Below are 21,017 nucleotides of genomic sequence, written 5' to 3'. Positions count from 1 at the left end.
GATAGATGATAGATAGATAGATAGATAGATAGATAGATAGATAGATAGATAGATAGATAGATAGATAGATAGATTCTTTCATTCATTCATTCATTGGTTGATGACACTGTAAAAAAGTTTGTCACATAAGCGCACAAATCTTCAAATGAGTGGCACAGTAGTTATTTTTAAGTTTTTTTATGTTAGATAACAACATTGTTAACAGAAAAGCACTTTTCTAAAAAATTTAGAAAAAGACCAACATATGTCTTTCTGCAGATCTGTACACCAAAGATAAACCCACCCATCTTTGAATAAATTGCTCCTGATAGCGTCCAGAGATCTTTATTCTTGAGATAAAATTAATCATAAACCTTTGTTACTTGTTAATGAATGTGTCAAGAGTGGGATTTGAACCCACGCCTCCTACTGGAGACCAGAATCCCCACATTGGAATGGAAGCAATGCATGAGTCTGGCGTCTTTGACCGCTCGCCCATCTTGACTGAAGATTGGAGTGGTATAATAAAGTTGCAGAGGTTGAATTGTGACCTACCCTCTGAAGTTGTCCTTTGCTATTTCATTGACCTTTTAGAACCACTTATCCCAAGTAAGACTGCTGGCTGTGATAATGAATACAATCGATAAGTTGTAAGTTTGGTCAAATGTCTGAAATGAAGTTGCCCAATCAAAAGCAATTGTTTTCATTCAAGTTCTACCCATTCCCAAAACACTTTGGATCTTTAGGAGATTGGTGTTCAACTTCAAAAGCTCTTTTATTGTTACTGAGTTACAGTAATTTGTTGTATCTGAAGGACCAGGGAAACAAATCCTGTATGGCAAAACAGTGTCACCTCACGTTGTCAAACTTGTCAAGATTGTCAAATGCCCGACTAGCTCAGTCGGTAGAGCATGAGACTCTTAATCTCAGGGTCGTGGGTTCAAGCCCCAAGTTGGGCGCCTAGGCCTTTGACAGAGGATGTTTTCATGCAGTGTCACCAGTTTACCCTGAATCAAAATGCGTTTGCTTGGAAAACAGAAATTGTTGCCATCGATTCGGGGAAGTTTTAAGCTCAGACAATACTAAGAAAAAACGCAAATAAAGTCCCAAATTCTTATGCCAGCACCTGCAATTCTTCTCACAAAAGAACTAGTAGAAAGATTACACATGAATAAACAGATGTTGCCCTTAGAATCTATGCCTAACATTGGACTTGAACCCATGACCCTGAGATTAAAAGTCTCATGCTCTACCGGCTGAGCTAGTCAGGCTACAAAATGTTTACAGACAGAAACAGAGTAAAACAGTCAGATAGATAGATAGATAGATAGATAGATAGATAGATAGATAGATAGATAGATAGATAGATAGATAGATAGATAGATAGATAGATAGATAGATAGATAGATAGATAGATAGATAGATAGATACATAGATAGATAGATAGATAGATAGATAGATAGATAGATAGATAGATAGATTCTTTCATTCATTCATTCATTGGTTGATGACACTGTAAAAAAGTTTGTCACATAAGCGCACAAATCTTCAAATGAATGGCACAGTAGTTATTTTTAAGTTTTTTTATGTTAGATAACAACATTGTTAACAGAAAAGCACTTTTCTAAAAAAATTAGAAAAAGACCAACATATGTCTTTCTGCAGATCTGTACACCAAAGATACACCCACCCATCTTTGAATAAATTGCTCCTGATAGCGTCCAGAGATCTTTATTCTTGAGATAAGATTAATCATAAATCTTTGTTACTAGTCACTGAATGTGTCAGGAGTGGGATTTGAACCCACGCCTCCTACTGGAGACCAGAATACCATATTGGAATGGAAGCAATGCTTGAGTCGGGCGCCTTTGACCGCTCGGCCATCTTGACTGAAGATTGGAGTGGTATAATAAAGTTGCAGAGGTTGAATTGTGACCTACCCTCTGAAGTTGTCCTTTGCTATTTCATTGACCTTGTAGAACCACTTATCCCAAGTAAGACTGCTGGCTGTGGAAATGAATACAATCGATAAGTTGTAAGTTTGGTCAAATGTCTGAAATGAAGTTGCCCAATCAAAAGCAATTGTTTTCATTCAAGTTCTACCCATTCCCAAAACACTTTGGATCTTTAGAAATTGGTGTTCAACTTCAAAAGCTCTTTTATTGTTACTGAGTTACAGTAATTTGTTGTAACTGGAGGACCAGGGCAACAAACCCTGTATGGCAAAACAGTGTCACCTCACATTGTCAAACTTGTCAAGATTGTCAAATGCCTGACTAGCTCAGTCGGTAGAGCATGTAACTCTTAATCTAAGGGTCGTGGGTTTGAGCCCCACGGTGGGTGCTTAGTCCTTTGACAGAGTATGTTTTCATGCAGTGTCACCAGTTTACCCTGAATCAAAATGCGTTTGCTTGAAAAACAGAAATTGTTGCCATAGATTGGGGGAAGTTTTAAGCTCAGACAACACTAAGAAAAAACTCAAATGAAGTCCCAAATTCTTATGCCAGCACCTGCAATTCTTCTCACAAAAGAACTTGTAGGAAGATTACACATGAAAAGACAAATGTTGCCTGTAGAATCTATGCCTAACATGGGACTTGAACCCATGACCCTGAGATTAAAAGTCTCATGCTCTACCGGCTGAGCTAGTCAGGCTACAAAATGATTACAGACAGAAACAGAGTAAAACAGTCAGATAGATAGATAGATAGATAGATAGATAGATAGATAGATAGATAGATAGATAGATAGATAGATAGATAGATAGATAGATAGATAGATAGATAGATAGATAGATAGATAGATAGATAGATAGATAGATAGATAGATTCTTTCATTCATTCATTCATTGGTTGATGACACTGTAAAAAAGTTTGTCACATAAGCGCACAAATCTTCAAATGAATGGCACAGTAGTTATTTTTAAGTTTTTTTATGTTAGATAACAACATTGTTAACAGAAAAGCACTTTTCTAAAAAAATTAGAAAAAGACCAACATATGTCTTTCTGCAGATCTGTACACCAAAGATACACCCACCCATCTTTGAATAAATTGCTCCTGATAGCGTCCAGAGATCTTTATTCTTGAGATAAGATTAATCATAAATCTTTGTTACTAGTCAATGAATGTGTCAGGAGTGGGATTTGAACCCACGCCTCCTACTGGAGACCAGAATACCATATTGGAATGGAAGCAATGCTTGAGTCGGGCGCCTTTGACCGCTCGGCCATCTTGACTGAAGATTGGAGTGGTATAATAAAGTTGCAGAGGTTGAATTGTGACCTACCCTCTGAAGTTGTCCTTTGCTATTTCATTGACCTTGTAGAACCACTTATCCCAAGTAAGACTGCTGGCTGTGGAAATGAATACAATCGATAAGTTGTAAGTTTGGTCAAATGTCTGAAATGAAGTTGCCCAATCAAAAGCAATTGTTTTCATTCAAGTTCTACCCATTCCCAAAACACTTTGGATCTTTAGAAATTGGTGTTCAACTTCAAAAGCTCTTTTATTGTTACTGAGTTACAGTAATTTGTTGTAACTGGAGGACCAGGGCAACAAACCCTGTATGGCAAAACAGTGTCACCTCACATTGTCAAACTTGTCAAGATTGTCAAATGCCTGACTAGCTCAGTCGGTAGAGCATGTAACTCTTAATCTAAGGGTCGTGGGTTTGAGCCCCACGGTGGGTGCTTAGTCCTTTGACAGAGTATGTTTTCATGCAGTGTCACCAGTTTACCCTGAATCAAAATGCGTTTGCTTGAAAAACAGAAATTGTTGCCATAGATTGGGGGAAGTTTTAAGCTCAGACAACACTAAGAAAAAACTCAAATGAAGTCCCAAATTCTTATGCCAGCACCTGCAATTCTTCTCACAAAAGAACTTGTAGGAAGATTACACATGAAAAGACAAATGTTGCCTGTAGAATCTATGCCTAACATGGGACTTGAACCCATGACCCTGAGATTAAAAGTCTCATGCTCTACCGGCTGAGCTAGTCAGGCTACAAAATGATTACAGACAGAAACAGAGTAAAATAGTCAGATAGATAGATAGATAGATAGATAGATAGATAGATAGATAGATAGATAGATAGATAGATAGATAGATAGATAGATAGATAGATAGATAGATAGATAGATAGATAGATAGATAGATAGATAGATAGATAGATAGATAGATAGATAGATAGATAGATTCTTTCATTCATTCATTCATTGGTTGATGACACTGCAAAAAAGTTTGTCACATAAGCGCACAAATCTTCAAATGAGTGGCACAGTAGTTATTTTTAAGTTTCTTTTATGTTACATAACAACATTGTTAACAGAAAAGCACTTTTCTAAAAAATTTAGAAAAAGACCAACATATGTCTTTCTGCAGATCTGTACACCAAAGATACACCCACCCATCTTTGAATAAATTGCTCCTGATAGCGTCCAGAGATCTTTATTCTTGAGATAAAATTAATCGTAAACCTTTGTTACTAGTTAATGAATGTGTCAAGAGTGGGATTTGAACCCACGCCTCCTACTGGAGACCAGAATACCCATATTGGAATGGAAGCAATGCTTGAGTCTGTCGCCTTTGACTGCTCGGCCATCTTGACTGAAGATTGGAGTGGTATAATAAAGTTGCAGAGGTTGAATTGTGACCTACCCACTGAAGTTGTCCTTTGCTATTTCATTGACCTTGTAGAACCACTTATCCCAAGTAAGACTGCTGGCTGTGATAATGAATACAATCGATAAGTTTTAAGTTTGGTCAAATGTCTGAAATGAAGTTGCCCAATCAAAAGCAATTGTTTTCATTCAAGTTCTACCCATTCCCAAAACACTTTGGATCTTTAGAAGATTGGTGTTCAACTTCATAAGCTCTTTTATTGTTACTGAGTTACAGTAATTTGTTGTATCTGAAGGACCAGGGCAACAAACCCTGTATGGCAAAAGACTGTCACCTCACGTTGTCAAACTTGTCAATATTGTCAAATGCCCGACTAGCTCAGTCGGTAGCGCATGAGACTCTTAATCTCAGGGTCGTGGGTTCGAGCCCCAAGTTGGGCGCTTAGGCCTTTGACAGAGTATGTTTTCATGCAGTGTCACCAGTTTACCCTGAATAAAAATGCATTTGCTTGAAAAACAGAAATTGTTGCCATAGATTGGGGGAAGTTTTAAGCTCAGACAACACTAAGAAAAACTCAAATAAAGTCCCAAATTCTTATGCAAGCACCTGCAATTCTTCTCACAAAAGAACTAGTAGACAGATTACACATGAATAGACAAATGTTGCCTTTAGAATCAATGCCTAACATGGGACTTGAACCCATGACCCTGAGATTAAAAGTCTCATGCTCTACCAGCTGAGCTACTCAGGCGACAAAATGATTACAGACAGAAACAGAGTAAAATAGTCAGATAGATAGATAGATAGATAGATAGATAGATAGATAGATAGATAGATAGATAGATAGATAGATAGATAGATAGATAGATAGATAGATAGATAGATAGATAGATAGATAGATAGATAGATTCTTTCATTCATTCATTCATTGGTTGATGACACTGTAAAAAAGTTTGTCAAATAAGCGCACAAATCTTCAAATGAGTGGCAGAGTAGTTATTTTTAAGTTTTTTTATGTTAGATAACAACATTGTTAACAGAAAAGCACTTTTCTAAAAAATTTAGAAAAAGACCAACATATGTCTTTCTGCAGATCTGTACACCAAAGTTACACCCACCCATCTTTGAATAAATTGCTCTTGATAGCATCCAGAGATCTTTATTCTTGAGATAAAAATAATCATACACCTTTGTTTCTAGTTATTGAATGAGCCAAGAGTGGGATTTGAACACACGCCTCCTACTTGAGACCAGAATCCCCATATTGGAATGGAAGCAATGCTTGAGTCTGGCGCCTTTGACCGCACGGCCATCTTGACTGAAGATTGAAGTGGTATAATAAAGTTGCAGAGGTTGAATTGTGACCTAGCCTCTGAAGTTGTCCTTTGCTATTTCATTGACCTTGTAGAACCACTTATCCCAAGTAAGACTGCTGGCTGTGATAATGAATACAATCGATAAGTTGTAAGTTTGGTCAAATGTCTGAAATGAAGCTGCCCAATCAAAAGCAATTGTTTTCATTCAAGTTCTACCCATTCCCAAAACACTTTGGATCTTTAGAAGATTGGTGTTCAACTTCAAAAGCTCTTTTATTGTTACTGAGTTACAGTAATTTGTTGTATCTGAAGGACCAGGACAACAAACCCTGTATGAAAAAACAGTGTCACCTCACTTTGTCAAACTTGTCAAGATTGTCAAATGCCCGACTAGCTCAGTCGGTAGAGCATGAGACTCTTAATCTCAGGGTCGTGGGTTTGAGCCCCACTTTGGGCGCTTAGTCCTTTGACAGTGTATGTTTTCATGCAGTGTCACCAGTTTACCCTGAATCAAAATGCATTTGCTTGAAAAACAGACATTGTTGCCATAGATTGGGGGAAGTTTTAAGGTCAGACAACACTAAGAAAAAACTCAAATAAAGTCCCAAATTCTTATGCCAGCACCTGCAATTCTTCTCACAAAAGAACTAGTAGAATTATTACACATGAATAGACAGATGTTGCCTGTAGAATCTATTCCTAACATGGGACCGGAACCCATGACCCTAAGATTAAAAGTCTCATGCTCTACCGGCTGAGCTAGTCAGGCAAAAAAATGATTATAGACAGAAACAGAGTAAAATAGTCAGATAGATAGACAGATGATAGATAGATAGATAGATAGATAGATAGATAGATAGATAGATAGATAGATAGATAGATAGATAGATAGATAGATAGATAGATAGATAGATAGATAGATAGATAGATAGATAGATAGATAGATAGATAGATAGATAGATAGATAGATAGATAGATAGATAGATAGAAAGATTCTTTCTTTCATTCATTCATTGGTTGATTACACTGTAAAAAAGTTTATCACATAAGCGCACAAATCTTCAAATGAGTGGCACAGTAGTTATTTTTAAGTTTTTTTATTTTAGATAACAACATTGTTATCAGAAAAGCACTTTTCTAAAAAATTTAGAAAAAGAACAACATATGTCTTTCTGCAGATCTGTACACCAAAGTTACACCCAACCATCTTTGAATAATTTGCTCTTGATAGCATCCAGAGATCTTTATTCTTGAGACAAAATTAATCATACACCTTTGTTTCTAGTTAATGAATGTGTCAAGAGTGGAATTTGAACCCACGCCTCCTACTGGAGACCAGAATCCCCATATTGGAATGGAAGCAATGCTTGAGTCTGGCGCCGTTGACTGCTCGGCCATCTTGACTGAAGATTGGAGTGGTATAATAAAGTTGCAGAGGTTGAATTGTGACCTACCCTCTGAAGTTGTCCTTTGCTATTTCATTGACCTTGTAGAACCACTTATCCCAAGTAAGACTGCTGGCTGTGATAATGAATACAATCGATAAGTTGTAAGTTTGGTCAAATGTCTGAAATGAAGTTGCCCAATCTAAAGCAATTGTTTTCATTCAAGTTCTACCCATTCCCAAAACACTTTGGATCTTTAGAAGATTGGTGTTCAACTTCATAAGCTCTTTTATTGTTACTGAGTTACAGTAATTTGTTGTATCTGAAGGACCAGGGCAACAAACCCTGTATGGCAAAAGAGTGTCACCTCACGTTGTCAAACTTGTCAAGGTTGTCAAATGCCCGACTAGCTCAGTTGGTAGAGCATGAGACTCTTAATCTCAGGGTCGTGGGTTTGAGCCCCACTTTGGGCGCTTAGTCCTTTGACAGAGTATGTTTTCATGCAGTGTCACCAGTTTACCCTGAATCAAAATGTGGTTGCTTGAAAAACAGACATTGTTGCCATAGATTGGGGGAAGTTTTAAGGTCAGACAACACTAAGAAAAAACTCAAATAAAGTCCCAAATTCTTATGCCAGCACCTGCAATTCTTCTCACAAAAGAACTAGTAGAAAGATTACACATGAATAGACAGATATCGCCTGTAGAATCTATGCCTAACATGGGACCTGAACCCATGACCCTGAGATTAAAAGTCTCATGCTCTACTGGCTGAGCTAGTCAGGCTACAAAATGATTACAGACAGAAACAGAGTAAAATAGTCAGATAGATTGATAGATGATAGATAGATAGATAGATAGATGATAGATAGATAGATAGATAGATAGATAGATAGATAGATAGATAGATAGATAGATAGATAGATAGATAGATAGATAGATAGATAGATAGAAAGATTCTTTCATTCATTCATTCATTGGTTGATGACACTGTAAAAAAGTTTATCACATAAGCGCACAAATCTTCAAATGAGTGGCACAGTAGTTATTTTTAAGTTTTTTTTATTTTAGATAACAACATTGTTAACAGAAAAGCACTTTTCTAAAAAATTTAGAAAAAGACCAACATATGTCTATCTGCAGATCTGTACACCAATGATACACCCACCCATCTTTGAATAAATTGCTCTTGATAGCATCCAGAGATCTTTATTCTTGAGATAAAATTAATCATACACCTTTGTTTCTAGTTAATGAATGTGCCAAGAGTGGGATTTGAACCCACGCCTCCTACTGGAGACCAGAACCCCACATTGGAATGGAAGCAATGTTTGAGTCTGGCGCCTTTGACCGCTCGGCCATCTTGACTGAAAAATGGAGTGCTATAATAAAGTTGCAGAGGTTGAAATGTGACCTACCCTCTGAAGTTGTCCTTTGCTATTTCATTGACCTTGTACAACCACTTATCCCAAGTAAGACTGCTGGCTGTGATAATGAATACAATCGATAAGTTGTAAGTTTGGTCAAATGTCTGAAATGAAGTTGCCCAATCAAAAGCAATTGTTTTCATTCAAGTTCTACCCATTCCCAAAACACTTTGGATCTTTAGAAGATTGGTGTTTAACTTCAAAAGCTCTTTTATTGTTACTGAGTTACAGTAATTTGTTGTATCTGAAGGACCAGGGCAACAAACCCTGTATGAAAAAACAGTGTCACCTCAAGTTGTCAAACTTGTCAAGATTGTCAAATGCCCGACTAGCTCAGTCGGTAGAGCATGAGACTTTTAATCTCAGGGTCGTGGGTTCGAGCCCCACGTTGGGTGCTTAGGCCTTTGACAGAGTATGTTTTCATGCAGTGTCACCAGTTTACCCTGAATCAAAATGCATTTGCTTGAAAAACAGAAATTGTTGCCATAGATTGGGGGAAGTTTTAAGCTCAGACAACACTAAGAAAAACTCAAATAAAGTCCCAAATTCTCACGCAAGGACCTGCAATTCTTCTCACAAAAGAACTAATAGAAAGATTACACATGAATAGAAAGATGTTGCCTTTAGAATCTATGCCTAACATGGGACTTGAACCCATGACCCTGAGATTAAAAGTCTCATGCTCTACCGGCTGAGCTAGTCAGGCTACAAATGATTACAGACAGACACAGAGTAAAATAGTCAGATAGATAGATAGATAGATAGATAGATAGATAGATAGATAGATAGATAGATAGATAGATAGATAGATAGATAGATAGATAGATAGATAGATAGATAGAGATTCTTTCATTCATTCATTCATTGGTTGATGACACTGTAAAAAAGTTTGTCACATAAGCGCACAAATCTTCAAATGAGTGGCACAGTAGTTATTTTTAAGTTTTTTTATGTTAGATAACAACATTGTTAACAGAAAAGCACTTTTCTAAAAAATTTTGAAAAAGACCAACATATGTCTTTCTGCAGATCTGTACACCAAAGTTACACCCACTCATCTTTGAATAAATTGCTCTTGATAGCATCCAGAGATCTTTATTCTTGAGATAAAAATAATCATACACCTTTGTTTCTAGTTATTGAATGAGCCAAGAGTGGGATTTGAACCCACGCCTCCTACTTGAGACCAGAATCCCCACATTGGAATGGAAGCAATGCTTGAGTCTGGCGCCTTTGACCGCACGGCCATCTTGACTGAAGATTGAAGTGGTATAATAAAGTTGCAGAGGTTGAATTGTGACCTACCCTCTGAAGTTGTCCTTTGCTATTTCATTGACCTTGTAGAACCACTTATCCCAAGTAAGACTGCTGGCTGTGATAATGAATACAATCGATAAGTTGTAAGTTTGGTCAAATGTCTGAAATGAAGTTTCCCAATCAAAAGCAATTGTTTTCATTCAAGTTCTACCCATTCCCAAAACACTTTGGATCTTTAGAAGATTGGTGTTCAACTTCAAAAGCTCTTTTATTGTTACTGAGTTACAGTAATTTGTTGTATCTGAAGGACCAGGACAACAAACCCTGTATGAAAAAACAGTGTCACCTCACGTTGTCAAACTTGTTAAGATTGTCAAATGCCCGACTAGCTCAGTCGGTAGAGCATGAGACTCTTAATCTCAGGGTCGTGGGTTCGAGCCCCACTTTGGGCGCTTAGTCCTATGACAGTGTATGTTTTCATGCAGTGTCACCAGTTTACCCTGAATCAAAATGCGTTTGCTTGAAAAACAGACATTGTTGCCATAGATTGGGGGAAGTTTTAAGGTCAGACAACACTAAGAAAAAACTCAAATAAAGTCCCAAATTCTTATGCCAGCACCTGCAATTCTTCTCACAAAAGAACTAGTAGAAAGATTACACATGAATAGACAGATGTCGCCTGTAGAATCTATGCCTAACATGGGACCTGAACCCATGAACCTGAGATTAAAAGTCTCATGCTCTACTGGCTGAGCTAGTCAGGCTACAAAATGATTACAGACAGAAACAGAGTAAAATAGTCAGATAGATAGATAGATGATAGATAGATAGATAGATAGATAGATAGATAGATAGATAGATAGATAGATAGATAGATAGATAGATAGATAGATAGATAGATAGATAGATAGATAGATAGATAGATAGATAGATAGATAGATAGATAGATAGATAGATAGATAGATAGATTCTTTCATTCATTCATTCATTGGCTGATGACACTGTAAAAAAGTTTGTCACATAAGCGCACAAATCTTCAAATGAGTGGCACAGTAGTTATTTTTAATTTTTTTTTATTTTAGATAACAACATTGTTAACAGAAAAGCACTTTTCTAAACAATTTAGAAAAATACCAACATATGTCTTTCTGCAGATCTGTACACGAAAGTTACACCCACCCATCTTTGAATAAATTGCTCTTGATAGCATCCAGAGATCTTTATTTTTGAGATAAAATTAATCATACACCTTTGTTTCTAGTTAATGAATGTGCCAAGAGTGGGATTTGAACCCACGCCTCCTACTGGAGACCAGACTCCCCACAATGGAATGGAAGCAATGCTTGAGTCTGGCGCCTTTGACCGCTCGCCCATCTTGACTGAAGACTGGAGTGGTATAATAAAGTTGCAGAGGTTGAATTGTGACCTACCCTCTGAAGTTGTCCTTTGCTATTTCATTGACCTTGTAGAACCACTTTTCCCAAATAAGACTGCTGGCTGTGATAATGAATAAAATCGATAAGTTGTAAGTTTGGTCAAATGTCTGAAATGAAGTTGCCCAATCAAAAGCAATTGTTTTCATTCAAGTTCTACCCATTCCGAAAACACTTTGGATCTTTAGAAGATTGGTGTTCAACTTCAAAAGCTCTTTTATTGTTACTGAGTTACAGTAATTTGTTGTATCTGAAGGACCAGGGCAACAAACCCTGTATGAAAAAACAGTGTCACCTCACGTTGTCAAACTTGTCAAGATTGTCAAATGCCCGACTAGCTCAGTCGGAAGAGCATGAGACTCTTAATCTCAGGGTCGTGGGTTCGAGCCCCACGTTGGGCGCTTAGTCCTTTGACATAGTATGTTTTCATGCAGTGTCACCAGTTTACCCTGAATCAAAATGCGTTTGCTTGGAAAACAGAAAGTGTTGCCATAGATTGGGGGAAGTTTTAAGGTCAGACAACACTAAGAAAAAACTCAAATAAAGTCCCAAATTCTTATGCCAGCACCTGCAATTCTTCTCACAAAAGAACTAGTAGAAAGATTACACATGAATAGACAGATGTTGCCTGTGGAATGTATTCCTAACATGGGACCTGAACCCATGACCCTGATATTAAAAGTCTCATGCTCTACCGGCTGAGCTAGTCAGGCAACAAAATGATTACAGACAGAAACAGAGTAAAATAGTCAGATAGATAGATAGATAGATAGATAGATAGATAGATAGATAGATAGATAGATAGATAGATAGATAGATAGATAGATAGATAGATAGATAGATAGATAGATAGATAGATAGATAGATTCTTTCATTCATTCATTCATTGGTTGATGACACTGTAAAAAAGTTTGTCACATAAGCGCACAAATCTTCACATGACTGGCACAGTAGTTATTTTTAAGTTTTTTTTAATTTTAGATAACAACATTGTTAACAGAAAAGCACTTTTCTAAAAATTTTAGAAAAAGACGAACACATGTCTTTCTGCAGATCTGTACACCAAAGTTACACCCACCCATCTTTGAATAAATTTCTCTTGATAGCATCCAGAGATCTTTATTCTTGAGATAAAATTTGTCATACACCTTTGTTTCTAGTTAATGAATGTGCCAAGAGTGGGATTTGAACCCACGCCTCCTACTGGAGACCAGAATCCCCACATTGGAATGGAAGCAATGCTTGAGTCTGGCGCCTTTGACCGCTCGGCCATCTTGACTGAAGATTGGAGTGGTATAATAAAGTTGCAGAGGTTGAATTGTGACCTACCCTCTGAAGTTGTCCTTTGCTATTTCATTGACCTTGTAGAACCACTTATCCCAAGTAAGACTGCTGGCTGTGATAATGAATACAATCGATAAGTTGTAAGTTTGGTCAAATGTCTGAAATGAAGTTGCCCAATCAAAAGCAATTGTTTTCATTCAAGTTCTACCCATTCCCAAAACACTTTGGATCTTTAGAAGATTGGTGTTCAACTTCAAGAGCTCTTTTATTGTTACTGAGTTACAGTAATTTGTTTTATCTGAAGGACCAGGGCAACAAACCCTGCATGGCAAAACAGTGTCACCTCACGTTGTCAAACTTGTCAAGATTGTCAAATGCCCGACTAGCTCAGTCGGTAGAGCATGAGACTCTTAATCACAGGGTCGTGGGTTTTAGCCCCACGTTGGGCGCTTAGGCCTTTGACAGAGTATGTTTTCATGCAGTGTCACCAGTTTACCCTGAATCAAAATACGTTTGCTTGAAAAACAGAAATTGTTGCCATGGATTAGGGGAAGTTTTCAGCTCAGACAACACTAAGAAAAACTCAAATAAAGTCCCAAATTCTTATGCAAGCACCTGCAATTCTTCTCACAAAAGAACTAGTAGAAAGATTACACATGAATAGACAGATGTTGCCTTTAGAATCTATGCCTAACATGGGACTTGAACCCATGACCCTGAGATTAAAAGTCTCATGCTCTACCGGCTCAGCTAGTCAGGCTACAAAATGATTACAGACACAAACAGAGTAAAATAGTCAGATAGATAGATGATAGATAGATAGATAGATAGATAGATAGATAGATAGATAGATAGATAGATAGATAGATAGATAGATAGATAGATAGATAGATAGATAGATAGATAGATAGATAGATAGATAGATAGATAGATAGATAGATAGATAGATAGATTCTTTCTTTCATTCATTCATTGGCTGATGACACTGTAAAAAAGTTAGTCACATAAGCGCACAAATCTTCAAATGAGTGGCACAGTAGTTATTTTTAAGTTTTTTTAATTTTAGATAACAACATTGTTAACAGAAAAGCACTTTTCAAAAAAAATTAGAAAAAGTCCAACATATGTCTTTCTGCAGATCTGTACACCAAAGATACACGCACCCATCTTTGAATAAATTGCTCCTGATAGCGTCCAGAGATCTTTATTCATGAGATAAAATCAATCATAAACCTTTGTTACTAGTTAATGAATGTGTCAAGAGTGGGATTTGAACCCACGCCTCCTACTGGAGACCAGAATCCCCATATTGGAATGGAAGCAATGCTTGAGTCTGGCGCCTTTGACCGCTCGGCCATCTTGACTGAAGATTGGAGTGGTATAATAAAGTTGCAGAGGTTGAATTGTGACCTACCCTCTGAAGTTGTCCTTTGCTATTTCATTGACCTTGTAGAACCACTTATCCCAAGTAAGACTGCTGGCTGTGATAATGAATACAATCAATAAGTTGTAAGTTTGGTCAAAAGTCTGAAATGAAGTTGCCCAATCAAAAGCAGTTGTTTTCATTCAAGTTCTACCCATTCCCAAAACACTTTGGATCTTTAGAAGATTGGTGTTCAACTTCATAAGCTCTTTTACTGTTACTGAGTTACAGTAATTTGTTGTATCTGAAGGACCAGGGCAACAAACCCTGTATGGCAAAACAGTGTCACCTCACGTTGGCAAACTTGTCAAGATTGTCAAATGCCCGACTAGCTCAGTCGGTAGAGCATGAGACTCATAATCTCAGGGTCGTGGGTTCGAGCCCCACGTTGGGCGCTTAGGCCTTTGACAAAGTATGTTTTCATGCAGTGTCACCAGTTTACCCTGAATCAAAATGTGTTTATTTGAAAAACAGAAATTGTTGCCATCGATTGGGGGAAGTTTTAAGCTCAGACAACACTAAGAAAAAACGCAAATAAAGTCCCAAATTCTTATGCCAGCACCTGCAATTCTTCTCAGAAAAGAACTAGTAGAAAGATTACACATGAATAGACAGATGTTGCCTTTAGAATCTATGCCTAACATGGGACTTGAACCCATGACCCTGAGATTAAAAGTCTCATGCTCTACCGGATGAGCTAGTCAGGCTACAAAATGATTACAGACAGAAACAGAGTAAAATAGTCAGATAGATAGATAGATAGATAGATGATAGATAGATAGATAGATAGATAGATAGATAGATAGATAGATAGATAGATAGATAGATAGATAGATAGATAGATAGATAGATAGATAGATAGATAGATAGATAGATAGATTATTTCTTTCATTCATTCACTGGCTGATGACACTGTAAAAAAGTTTGTCACATAAGCGCACAAATCTTCAAATGAGTGGCACAGTAGTTATTTTTAAGTTTTTTTATTTTAGATAACAACATTGTTAACAGAAAAGCACTTTTCTAAAAAATTTAGAAAAAGACCAACATTTGTCTTTCTGCAGATCTGTACACCAAAGATACAACCACCCATCTTTGAATAAATTGCTCTTGATAGCGCCCAGAGATCTTTATTCTTGAGCTAAAATTAATCAGAAACCTTTGTTACTAGTTAATGAATGTGTCAAGAGTGGGATTTGAACCCACATCTCCTACTAGAGACCAGAATCCCCATATTGGAATGGAAGCAATGCTTGAGTCTAGCGCCTTTGACTGCTCGGCCATCTTGACTGAAGATTGGAGTGGTATAATAAAGTTGCAGAGGTTGAATTGTGACCTACCCTCTGAAGTTGTCCTTTGCTATTTCATTGACCTTGTAGAACCACGTATCCCAAGTAAGACTGCTGGCTGTGATAATGAATACAATCGATAAGTTGTAAGTTTGGTCAAATGTCTGAAATGAAGTTGCCCAATCAAAAGCAATTGTTTTCATTCAAGTTCTACCCATTCCCAAAACACTTTGGATCTTTAGAAGATTGGTGTTCAACTTCAAAAGCTCTTTTATTGTTACTGAGTTACAGTAATTTAATGTATCTGAAGGACCAGGGCAACAAACCCTGTATGGCAAAACAGTGTCACCTCACGTTGTCAAACTTGTCAAAATTGTCAAATGCCTGACTAGCTCAGTCGGTAGAGCATGAGACTCTTAATCTCAAGGTCGTGGGTTCGAGCCCCACGTTGGGCGCTTAGGCCTTTGACAGAGTATGTTTTAATGCAGTGTCACCAGTTTACCCTGAATCAAAATGCGTTTGCTTGAAAAACAGAAATTGTTGCCATGGATTAAGGGAAGTTTTAAGCTCAGACAACACTAAGAAAAACTCAAATAAAGTCCCAAATTCTTATGCAAGCACCTGCAATTCTTCTCACAAAAGAACTAGTAGAAAGATTACACATGAATAGACAGATGTTGCCTTTAGAATCTTTGCTTAACATGGGACTTGAACCCATGACCCTGAGATTAAAAGTCTCATGCTCTACCTGCTGAGCTAGTCAGGCTACAAAATGATTACAGACAGAAACAGAGTAAAATAGTCAGATAGATAGATGATAGATAGATAGATAGATAGATAGATAGATAGATAGATAGATAGATAGATAGATAGATAGATAGATAGATAGATAGATAGATAGATAGATAGATTCTTTCTTTCATTCATTCATTGGCGGATGACACTGTAAAAAAGTTTGTCACATAAGCGCACAAATCTTCAAATGAGTGGCACAGTAGTTATTTTTAAGTTTTTTTTTATTTTAGATAACAACATTGTTAACAGTAAAGCACTTTTCTAAAAAATTTAGAAAAAGACCAACATATGTCTTTCTGCAGATCTGTACACCAAAGTTAAACCCACCCATCTTTGAATAAATTGCTCTTGATAGCATCCAGAGATCTTTATTCTTGAGATAAAATTAATCATACACCTTTGTTTCTAGTTAATGAATGTGCCAAGAGTGGGATTTGAACCCACGCCTCCTACTGGAGACCAGAATCCCCACATTGGAATGAAAGCAATGCTTGAGTCTGGCGCCTTTGACCGCTCGGCCATCTTGACTGAAGATTGGAGTGGTATAATAAAGTTGCAGAGGTTGAATTGTGACCTACCCTCTGAAGTTGTCCTTTGCTGTTTCATTGACCTTGCTTGTAGAACCACTTATCCCAAGTAAGACTGCTGGCTGTGATAATGAATACAATCGATAAGTTGTAAGTTTGGTCAAATGTCTGAAATGAAGTTGCCCAATCAAAAGAAATTGTTTTCATTCAAGTTCCACCCATTCCCAAAACACTTTGGATCTTTAGAAGATTGGTGTTCAACTTCATAAGCTCTTTTATTGTTACTAAGTTACAGTAATTTGTTGTATCTGAAGGACCAGGGCAACAAACCCTGCATGGCAAAACAGTGTCACCTCACGTTGTCAAACTTGTCAAGATTGTCAAATGCCCGACTAGCTCAGTCGGTAGAGAATGAGACTCTTAATCACAGGGTCGCGGGTTCGAGCCCCACGTTGGGCGCTTAGGCCTTTGACACAGTATGTTTTCATGCAGTGTCACCAGTTTACCCTGAATCAAAATGCGTTTGCTTGAAAAACAGAAATTGTTGCCATAGATTGGGGGAAGTTTTCAGCTCAGACAACACTAAGAAAAACTCAAATAAAGTCCCAAATTCTTATGCAAGCACCTGCAATTCTTCTCACAAAAGAACTAGTAGAAAGATTACACATGAATAGATAGATGTTGCCTTTAGAATCTATGCCTAACATGGGACTTGAACCCATGACCCTGAGATTAAAAGTCTCATGCTCTACCGGCTGAGCTAGTCAGGCTACAAAATGATTACAGACACAAACAGAGTAAAATAGTCAGATAGATAGATGATAGATAGATAGATAGATAGATAGATAGATAGATAGATAGATAGATAGATAGATAGATAGATAGATAGATAGATAGATAGATAGATAGATAGATAGATAGATAGATAGATAGATAGATAGATAGATAGATAGATTCTTTCTTTCATTCATTCATTGGCTGATGACACTGTAAAAAAGTTAGTCACATAAGCGCACAAATCTTCAAATGAGTGGCACAGTAGTTATTTTTAAGTTTTTTTAATTTTAGATAACAACATTGTTAACAGAAAAGCACTTTTCAAAAAAAATTAGAAAAAGTCCAACATATGTCTTTCTGCAGATCTGTACACCAAAGATACACGCACCCATCTTTGAATAAATTTCTCCTGATAGCGTCCAGAGATCTTTATTCATGAGATAAAATCAATCATAAACCTTTGTTACTAGTTAATGAATGTGTCAAGAGTGGGATTTGAACCCACGCCTCCTACTGGAGACCAGAATCCCCATATTGGAATGGAAGCAATGCTTGAGTCTGGCGCCTTTGACCGCTCGGCCATCTTGACTGAAGATTGGAGTGGTATAATAAAGTTGCAGAGGTTGAATTGTGACCTACCCTCTGAAGTTGTCCTTTGCTATTTCATTGACCTTGTAGAACCACTTATCCCAAGTAAGACTGCTGGCTGTGATAATGAATACAATCGATAAGTTGTAAGTTTGGTCAAATGTCTGAAATGAAGTTGCCCAATCAAAAGCAATTGTTTTCATTCAAGTTCTACCCATTCCCAAAACACTTTGGATCTTTAGAAGATTGGTGTTCAACTTCATAAGCTCTTTTACTGTTACTGAGTTACAGTAATTTGTTGTATCTGAAGGACCAGGGCAACAAACCCTGTATGGCAAAACAGTGTCACCTCACGTTGGCAAACTTGTCAAGATTGTCAAACACCCGACTAGCTCAGTCGGTAGAGCATGAGACTCATAATCTCAGGGTCGTGGGTTCGAGCCCCACGTAGGGCGCTTAGGCCTTTGACAAAGTATGTTTTCATGCAGTGTCACCAGTTTACCCTGAATCAAAATGTGTTTGCTTGAAAAACAGAAATTGTTGACATGGATTGGGGGAAGTTTTAAGCTCAGACAACACTAAGAAAAACTCAAACAAACTCCAAATTCTTATGCAAGCACCTGCAATTCTTCTCACAAAAGAACTAGTAGAAAGATTACACATGAATAGACAGATGTTGCCTTTAGAATCTATGCCTAACATGGGACTTGAACCCATGACCCTGAGATTAAAAGTCTCATGCTCTACCGGCTGAGCTAGTCAGGCTACAAAATGATTACAGACAGAAACAGAGTAAAATAGTCAGATAGATAGATAGATAGATAGATAGATAGATAGATAGATAGATAGATAGATAGATAGATAGATAGATAGATAGATAGATAGATAGATAGATAGATAGATAGATTATTTCTTTCATTCATTCATTGGCTGATGACACTGTAAAAAAGTTTGTCACATAAGCGCACAAATCTTCAAATGAGTGGCACAGTAGTTATTTTTAAGTTTTTTTTATTTTAGATAACAACATTGTTAACAGAAAAGCACTTTTCTAAAAAATTTAGAAAAAGACCAACATATGTCTTTCTGCAGATCTGTACACCAAAGATACAGCCACCCATCTTTGAATAAATTGCTCTTGATAGCGTCCAGAGATCTTTATTCTTGAGCTAAAATTAATCAGAAACCTTTGTTACTAGTTAATGAATGTGTCAAGAGTGGGATTTGAACCCACATCTCCTATTAGAGACCAGAATCCCCATATTGGAATGGAAGCAATGCTTGAGTCTAGCGCCTTTGACTGCTCGGCCATCTTGACTGAAGATTGGAGTGGTATAATAAAGTTGCAGAGGTTGAATTGTGACCTACCCTCTGAAGTTGTCCTTTGCTATTTCATTGACCTTGTAGAACCACGTATCCCAAGTAAGACTGCTGGCTGTGATAATGAATACAATCGATAAGTTGTAAGTTTGGTCAAATGTCTGAAATGAAGTTGCCCAATCAAAAGCAATTGTTTTCATTCAAGTTCTACCCATTCCCAAAACACTTTGGATCTTTAGAAGATTGGTGTTCAACTTCAAAAGCTCTTTTATTGTTACTGAGTTACAGTAATTTATTGTATCTGAAGGACCAGGGCAACAAACCCTGTATGGCAAAACAGTGTCACCTCACGTTGTCAAACTTGTCAAGAATGTCAAATGCCTGACTAGCTCAGTCGGTAGAGCATGAAACTCTAAATCTAAGGGTCGTGGGTTTTAGCCCCACGTTGGGCGCTTAGTCCTTTGACAGAGTATGTTTTCATGCAGTGTCACCAGATTACCCTGAATCAAAATGTGTTTGCTTGAAAAACAGAAATTGTTGCCATAGATTGGTGGAAGTTTTAAGCTCAGACAACACTTAAGAAAAAACTCAAATAAAGTCCCAAATTCTTATGCCAGCACCTGCAATTCTTCCCTCAAAAGAACTAGTAGAAATATTACACATGAATAGACAGATGTTGCCTGTAGAATCAATGCCTAACATGGGACTTGAACCCATGATCCTGAGATTAAAAGTCTCATGCTCTACCGGCTGAGCTAGTCAGGCTTCAAAATGATTACAGACAGAAACAGAGTAAAATAGTCAGATAGATAGAAAGATGATAGATAGATAGATAGATAGATAGATAGATAGATAGATAGATAGATAGATAGATAGATAGATAGATAGATAGATAGATAGATAGATAGATAGATATAGATAGATAGATAGATAGATAGATTGATAGATAGATAGATAGATAGATAGATAGATAGATAGATTATTTCATTCATTCATTCATTGGTTGATGACACTGTAAAAAAGTTTGTCACATAAGCGCACAAATCTTCAAATGAGTGGCACAGTAGTTATTTTTAAGTTTTTTATGTTAGATAACAACATTGTTAACAGAAAAGCACTTTTCTAAAAAATTTAGAAAAAGACCAACATATGTCTTTCTGCAGATCTGTACACCAAAGATACACGCACCCATCTTTGAATAAATTGCTCCTGATAGCGTCCAGAGATCTTTATTCTTGAGATAAATTTAATCATACACCTTTGTTTCTAGTTAATGAATGTGTCAAGGGTGGTATTTGAACCCACGCCTCCTACTGGAGACCAGAATCCCCACATTGGAATGGAAGCAATGCTTGAGTATGGCGCCTTTGACCGCTCGGCCATCTTGACTGAAGATTGGAGTGATATAACAAAGTTGCAGAGGTTGAAGTGTGACCTACCCTCTGAAGTTGTCCTTTGCTATTTCATTGACCTTGTAGAACCACTTATCCCAAGTAAGACTGCTGGCTGTGATAATGAATAAAATCGATAAGTTGTAAGTTTGGTCAAATGTCTGAAATGAAGTTGCCCAATCAAAAGCAATTGTTTTCATTCAAG

General features: G+C 37.2%; 19 non-coding genes across 19 annotated transcripts; 7 read left to right on the top strand and 12 right to left on the bottom strand.

The window, feature by feature from the left end:
* The first annotated feature begins 865 nt into the window (after positions 1-865).
* Positions 866-938, top strand: trnak-cuu (transfer RNA lysine (anticodon CUU)). The gene has a single exon. It is a non-coding gene; the product is annotated as a tRNA-Lys (tRNA).
* Positions 939-2,561: 1,623 nt separating this feature from the next.
* trnak-uuu (transfer RNA lysine (anticodon UUU)) lies at positions 2,562-2,634 on the bottom strand. Its single transcript has one exon. It is a non-coding gene; the product is annotated as a tRNA-Lys (tRNA).
* A 1,275-nt stretch (positions 2,635-3,909) lies between these two features.
* Positions 3,910-3,982, bottom strand: trnak-uuu (transfer RNA lysine (anticodon UUU)). Its single transcript has one exon. It is a non-coding gene; the product is annotated as a tRNA-Lys (tRNA).
* Positions 3,983-5,279: 1,297 nt separating this feature from the next.
* On the bottom strand, positions 5,280-5,352 carry trnak-uuu (transfer RNA lysine (anticodon UUU)). The gene has a single exon. It is a non-coding gene; the product is annotated as a tRNA-Lys (tRNA).
* Positions 5,353-8,561: 3,209 nt separating this feature from the next.
* trnal-caa (transfer RNA leucine (anticodon CAA)) lies at positions 8,562-8,669 on the bottom strand. The gene is made up of 2 exons: positions 8,632-8,669; positions 8,562-8,607 (listed from the first exon to the last, which is right to left on the bottom strand). It is a non-coding gene; the product is annotated as a tRNA-Leu (tRNA).
* Positions 8,670-9,050: 381 nt separating this feature from the next.
* trnak-uuu (transfer RNA lysine (anticodon UUU)) lies at positions 9,051-9,123 on the top strand. The gene has a single exon. It is a non-coding gene; the product is annotated as a tRNA-Lys (tRNA).
* Positions 9,124-9,361: 238 nt separating this feature from the next.
* Positions 9,362-9,434, bottom strand: trnak-uuu (transfer RNA lysine (anticodon UUU)). Its single transcript has one exon. It is a non-coding gene; the product is annotated as a tRNA-Lys (tRNA).
* A 930-nt stretch (positions 9,435-10,364) lies between these two features.
* On the top strand, positions 10,365-10,437 carry trnak-cuu (transfer RNA lysine (anticodon CUU)). The gene has a single exon. It is a non-coding gene; the product is annotated as a tRNA-Lys (tRNA).
* A 1,309-nt stretch (positions 10,438-11,746) lies between these two features.
* On the top strand, positions 11,747-11,819 carry trnak-cuu (transfer RNA lysine (anticodon CUU)). The gene has a single exon. It is a non-coding gene; the product is annotated as a tRNA-Lys (tRNA).
* Positions 11,820-12,588: 769 nt separating this feature from the next.
* trnal-caa (transfer RNA leucine (anticodon CAA)) lies at positions 12,589-12,697 on the bottom strand. The gene is made up of 2 exons: positions 12,660-12,697; positions 12,589-12,634 (listed from the first exon to the last, which is right to left on the bottom strand). It is a non-coding gene; the product is annotated as a tRNA-Leu (tRNA).
* A 1,260-nt stretch (positions 12,698-13,957) lies between these two features.
* On the bottom strand, positions 13,958-14,066 carry trnal-caa (transfer RNA leucine (anticodon CAA)). The gene is made up of 2 exons: positions 14,029-14,066; positions 13,958-14,003 (listed from the first exon to the last, which is right to left on the bottom strand). It is a non-coding gene; the product is annotated as a tRNA-Leu (tRNA).
* Positions 14,067-14,447: 381 nt separating this feature from the next.
* trnam-cau (transfer RNA methionine (anticodon CAU)) lies at positions 14,448-14,520 on the top strand. The gene has a single exon. It is a non-coding gene; the product is annotated as a tRNA-Met (tRNA).
* A 1,276-nt stretch (positions 14,521-15,796) lies between these two features.
* Positions 15,797-15,869, top strand: trnak-cuu (transfer RNA lysine (anticodon CUU)). The gene has a single exon. It is a non-coding gene; the product is annotated as a tRNA-Lys (tRNA).
* Positions 15,870-16,628: 759 nt separating this feature from the next.
* trnal-caa (transfer RNA leucine (anticodon CAA)) lies at positions 16,629-16,737 on the bottom strand. Its single transcript has 2 exons — positions 16,700-16,737; positions 16,629-16,674 (listed from the first exon to the last, which is right to left on the bottom strand). It is a non-coding gene; the product is annotated as a tRNA-Leu (tRNA).
* Positions 16,738-17,433: 696 nt separating this feature from the next.
* On the bottom strand, positions 17,434-17,506 carry trnak-uuu (transfer RNA lysine (anticodon UUU)). The gene has a single exon. It is a non-coding gene; the product is annotated as a tRNA-Lys (tRNA).
* Positions 17,507-17,993: 487 nt separating this feature from the next.
* On the bottom strand, positions 17,994-18,102 carry trnal-caa (transfer RNA leucine (anticodon CAA)). The gene is made up of 2 exons: positions 18,065-18,102; positions 17,994-18,039 (listed from the first exon to the last, which is right to left on the bottom strand). It is a non-coding gene; the product is annotated as a tRNA-Leu (tRNA).
* A 381-nt stretch (positions 18,103-18,483) lies between these two features.
* On the top strand, positions 18,484-18,556 carry trnam-cau (transfer RNA methionine (anticodon CAU)). Its single transcript has one exon. It is a non-coding gene; the product is annotated as a tRNA-Met (tRNA).
* A 237-nt stretch (positions 18,557-18,793) lies between these two features.
* On the bottom strand, positions 18,794-18,866 carry trnak-uuu (transfer RNA lysine (anticodon UUU)). Its single transcript has one exon. It is a non-coding gene; the product is annotated as a tRNA-Lys (tRNA).
* Positions 18,867-20,113: 1,247 nt separating this feature from the next.
* On the bottom strand, positions 20,114-20,186 carry trnak-uuu (transfer RNA lysine (anticodon UUU)). The gene has a single exon. It is a non-coding gene; the product is annotated as a tRNA-Lys (tRNA).
* Positions 20,187-21,017: the final 831 nt, after the last annotated feature.

This window comes from Nothobranchius furzeri, chromosome 7, assembly GCF_043380555.1.
Source record: "Nothobranchius furzeri strain GRZ-AD chromosome 7, NfurGRZ-RIMD1, whole genome shotgun sequence".
Taxonomy (NCBI): domain Eukaryota; kingdom Metazoa; phylum Chordata; class Actinopteri; order Cyprinodontiformes; family Nothobranchiidae; genus Nothobranchius; species Nothobranchius furzeri.
Note: the sequence above shows the minus strand (reverse complement) of the source record. Positions and strands in the feature narration are given on the sequence as shown.